This window comes from Myotis brandtii, unplaced genomic scaffold (assembly GCF_000412655.1).
Source record: "Myotis brandtii unplaced genomic scaffold, ASM41265v1 scaffold170, whole genome shotgun sequence".
NCBI classification, from domain to species: Eukaryota; Metazoa; Chordata; class Mammalia; order Chiroptera; family Vespertilionidae; genus Myotis; species Myotis brandtii.
Genome location: NW_005356260.1, coordinates 179,311 through 184,427, shown reverse-complemented (window position 1 = coordinate 184,427; position 5,117 = coordinate 179,311). Strand labels below are relative to the sequence as shown.

General features: G+C 42.6%; 1 pseudogene; it reads left to right on the top strand.

Moving 5' to 3' along the window:
• The first annotated feature begins 3,974 nt into the window (after positions 1–3,974).
• On the top strand, positions 3,975–4,334 carry LOC106725559 (annotated as a pseudogene).
• The last annotated feature ends 783 nt before the right edge of the window (positions 4,335–5,117 follow it).

The following is a 5,117-nucleotide window of genomic DNA, read 5'->3' as shown; positions in this document are numbered from 1 at the left end:
TGAAAGTTCTGAGGAATTAATATTATTGATTCAATTTTACAGGTGAGGAAAGAGGAAGATCAGAGGAATCATGGGATTTTTCTCAAGGTCACACATCATCAGTAAATGTAACCACCAGGATATGAACATCCAGGTCTAATATATCTTCCACTGGTATATGTAAGGACTTGGACTTTAAATTTTTCTTCTTTCTTATCCTTCACTCCTTGCCTTCTGGGATGCCAGTCACACGAATGTTACACTCTAGGTATTCGGCATGTCTGCCTATTCTTTCTTCTATCCAGCCTGCAATTTGTTATTTTTTTCTATTCACATATGTTCACATTCACCAGCTTGCCTTCTGCAATGTTCTGTCTGATGTTAAATACATCCAATGAGTTCATACTTTCAGATATTGCAGTTCTGGAAAGGCCACTTGCTTCTTTTTAAATAGACTTCAGTTCTCTGTTGAAATTCTTTATCTTTTTTTTTAATCCTCACCTGAATATGTTTTTATTGATTTTTTTAGAGAGAGAAGAAGCGGGGGTGGGGGGGGAAGAAAGAGAGATGGAAGAGAAGAACATCCATCAGTTGACTCTTGTATGTAACCCCTCCCCTGGGACCAAGCCTGCAATCTTTCGGTGAAGGGAACGGTGCTCCAACCAACTGACCTACCTGGCCAGGGCAAAATTATTTATCTTTTCATCCATCCTTTTTGTCCATTTTTTCTTTATTATGTTTTAATTATGTATAATAGTTATTTTCAAGGCTCTTCTCTACTAAGCTAACCTCTGTATATTTTGTGGTTCTTTCTTTCTTTCCTTCTTTCTTTCTTTCCTTCTTTCTTTCTTTCTTTCTTTCTTTCTTTCTTTCTTTCTTTCTTCCTTTTTTTCTTTCTTATTTTTCTTGAGTATTGGTCACATTGTCCTACTTCCATATGCTTCACTAGTTATGGTTGTTTTCCATGTGTTACCTATAAAAGAACCATATAGACTGAAGTTCATGGTTTTTTCCCCTAGAAAGGCTTTGTCCTGTCCTCAGCTGACAGCGTGAGGGGCTGAGCACCACAAGGCCATGAGGAAGGAAACTGGGTCGTGGCTGGTTGCAGTTAGACTCAGTTCTCTTTGCTTTCACGTGTCCCAGGGGTGAGACCCTGGTGTGTGTTTGTTGCAGCCTCTTCCTCTGGTGGGACTTCGCCTCCTGTGAAAGGTGAGACTGAGGAAGGTTTGACTCGGCCTTTCTTGCCTGGCCCCATTCTGGGCAAGCTCCCCTGGGGTTTGGATGGAGAGCTTGTGTCTTGGTTACTTCTAACCTGAAAGTTTAGAGCAGTAGCCTCCACATCACACAGTCAAAATCTGCCCAAGGTCTGTAAGGGACCTCTGTTGGGTCAGGTTACAAGTCCCTCCCACTAGTCTATCTCCTCAGAACTTTGAAGTTCCTGGGGATTCACTCTTCCTTGGTCTCCTATGCCACACCACGTGCAAGAACTGTCCTATGGGGAAAGCCAGATACGCACCTGGGACTCAACTAGATCTCCCTCTTTTATAGGAGGCTGCAGGGCTGTGACAATCTCCTAGATTTCTCTTCCCCTCTGCACAGGGTAAGCCCAGTCCTCCAGGACTCAGCAAACACCACCTCCCCCCGCCCCCCAGGAAGAAAACTGCTAGCAACCTCATCTCACTTTGCATATGCTCTTTCCTTCTGCAGCATTTATTCTTCTACCCTTCTTTGCCTCTGTGGTTCACCACACTGTTTTTAAGAATATGATTCTGTGATATGTCTTTATTTTTTTCTAGCTGTTGCAATAGGAGGAATGCCTTGTCTCTACCCACTACATCCTACTCAAAAGAACACATCTAAAAACTGATAGTCTATTGTGTCATCAGTGAAAGCACACGGAATCAGATGGTCTTGCCAACATTTTATTATGAAAATTTTCAAACATACCACAAAGTTGAAAGAAATTTACAATAAACAACCCACATACCCAGTGGTGTGTTGGTAAGCTTGCTCTCCAGGGGAAAATTTAAAAAAAGCTCTGATATGAATGGTTTGCTGATTTCTGTGGTGTAGGTGTTCCCTCCCACGGCCAATTTTAAGCTACCGCTGTGACTGGGGGAAGATTTGAGCCATCACCTTCTGTGAGCCAGCTCGGGCACACCACTGCCTAGAACAGGGGTGGGCAAACTTTTTGACTCGAGGGCCACAATGGGTTCTTAAACTGGACCGGAGGGCCGGAACAAAAGCATGGATGGAGTGTTTGTGTGAACTAATATAAATTCAAAGTAAACATCATTACATACCGTACCCTTTTATTTAATGATGTTTACTTTGAATTTATATTAGTTCACACAAACACTCCATCCATGCTTTTGTTCCGGCCCTCCGGTCCAGTTTAAGAACCCATTGTGGCCCTCGAGTCAAAAAGTTTGCCCACCCCTGGCCTAGAACCATCACCTGGTTTCTACCACTAACATTTTAACATACTTGTATTATCACATGTGCATCTATTCCTTTTTCCACCACCAACCCCTCTTATTTTTGTACATTGCAGATATAAGTAGAATTTCTCCTAAATACTTCAACATGGATGTTAACTGGAGTTTAATATTTATTTAGAGTATTTTTAAAATATATATCTTTATAGATTTCAGAGAGAAGAAGGGAGAGGAAGAGAGAGAACCATCAGTGATGAGAGAGAATCATTGAGCCAGCAACTCAGGCATGTGCCCTGACAGGGAATTGAACTGTGACCTCTTGGTCATGGGTCGATGCTCAACCACTGAGCCACACTGGCCAGGCTAGAGTATTTTTTTTATATGAAATGAATTCTCAGTCTTGTGTATGTGCTGAATTTTGGCAAATTTGTACAAACTGTGTAATCCAGCCCCTATCAAGATCTAAAAGAGTACATTTACCATAGAAATTCCCCTCAAAGCTTGGCCAACTAAAACTTTCAGCTTTTCCTGACATGAACTGTCACTCAAACAAGACTCCTTCATTAAGCTTGATCAAATGATCATTTCAACTAAATGTCTGTTTTATATTGGTTCTACTTTATTCACCAGGATAATCAGAAATTTGCTAATATGTGACTTTGAAAGGAGATGCCACATAAGAGCCCAAGACCTTCCGTACCCAGAGTGTACACACCATTGAGTCGTGCCAAACAGCATTGCAGACATCATACAATGACCAGGTCCATGGGCCCCAGCATAAGCAAGCAACCTCACATCCTGTCCCTCCACACTAAATATATGTGACTCATTCTGATGATAGTCCCATGACATCCCTGTCCTCCCAAGAACAGCCTTCCCTGTCTCCCACCCGGATGATCCTGACCACACTGCACTTGGCAATATAAGCATTTGGCTTTCACCTGTCATAACTCACGGAAAAATATCAGTCAACAGCAGAAAAACAAAATCCAGGAAAACACTCAGCAAGAAAAGAGAGCAAATCATTTGCCTTCAATTATGAGGAAGGATGTTTCAGACTCAAGGAGTGAGAAATATTGGATAGCGTTTCAAGTTCTAAACCACAAACCCATGTTCCAGATGAAGAAAGCAGGTTTGGAGAAGAGCAAAGAGGAATCTCTCGCCTACAGTGCCAAAATAGAAAATATTTTCAAAAATAATTTTGTGTCTCTGTGCTATTAACCATGACGGTGATCAGGACGTGACGGCTGTCTGTTATTATCTGAGAATTGTTAAGATCGTAACGTCTTACACGTGTCATGGTTTATAAAGATTTTGTTCTGGTCACCCTACTTTCCAGTCTTGGTAGGAATAGATGGAAGTTACGAGAAGGCTGACTTTTTTTCTTTTTTTACCACTAGGGCTGTAACAATTAAACGGGTTATTGCTAGATTCTTCCAGATTTCATGACTTCATGACCACATGACTCTCCAGTGACCACATTTTCCAAACTGAATTTGGGCCATATTTTTGCCAAGTAAAACCCTGATAGCTCCCTTTTCAACCTGGCCCCGCAGGATGGCTCCCGAAAAGAAGAGTGGTGAGAAAAAGAAGGGCTGTTCGGCCATCAACAAGGTAGCAAAGAGAGAATACACAATCAGCATTCACCAGCAGATCCACGGAGTGGCTTTCAGAAAGCACGCTCCTCGGTCACTCAGAGAGAGGCGGAAATTTGCCATGAAGGAGATGGAAACTGCAGATGTGCGCACTGTCATCAGGCCCCACAAAGCTGTCTGGGCCAAAGGAAGAAGGAATGTCCCATGCCGTATCTGTGTGAGGGCGTTCAGAAAACGTCACGAGGAAAAGGATTCACCAAACAAACTCTCTATGTTGGTCACCTGCATATCTGTCACCACTTTAAAAAAAATCTACAAATAGTTAATGTGGATAAGAACTAAGCACTGATGGTCAAATAAAGTGATAAAACTGCAAAGTTATAATACTGCCGGAGTTCTCTGAGTTGACTGCGTATCTATCCCCCTCAGACTAGGGGTCACTGTTAAGACCCTGGTACGGTTATTGACTTCTGTATAACAAATTATCCCCAAATGAAGCAAAAACAACAATTATTATTTGTTGTAGTTTCTGTGGGTCAGGAATTAGGGAATGGCTTGACTGGGGGATTCTTGACTGGGTCCTCATATGGTTGTAATCAGATGGTAGTTGAGACTGAAACAGTGGATGAGGAGTGACTGGAGCAGCTGGAGGCTGGCCAGATATCTCCATGCAGAGTCTCAAGGCCTCTCTATGTGGTCTTTCTGTATGGGCTAGTTGTGCTTCCTCACAGCATGGTGGTCTCAGGGCAATCAGACCACTTGCATGGCGACTCAGTGCTTTAGTGCAGTGTTCCAGTCCACAAGGTGAAAGCTTCATCCTTGCCTATGATTTAGCCTCTGAAGTCATGCAGTGTCACTTCCTTGACATTTTATTGGTTACAAATGAGGCACAGGCACACCCAGATCCAAAGGAAGGAGAATTAGACTCCACCATTTAGTGGGAGGGTGACAAGGTTCCAGAAGAACAAATGGGATAAAAGTGATTGATGCATCCATCTTTGGAAAATACAGTCCTCCACAAGCCCTTTCATAGAGTGTCAGACCTGAGGAATGAATGTTCCCCACTGGAGTCTGTATGACAGTCCCATCCTAAAATGTTGTATGC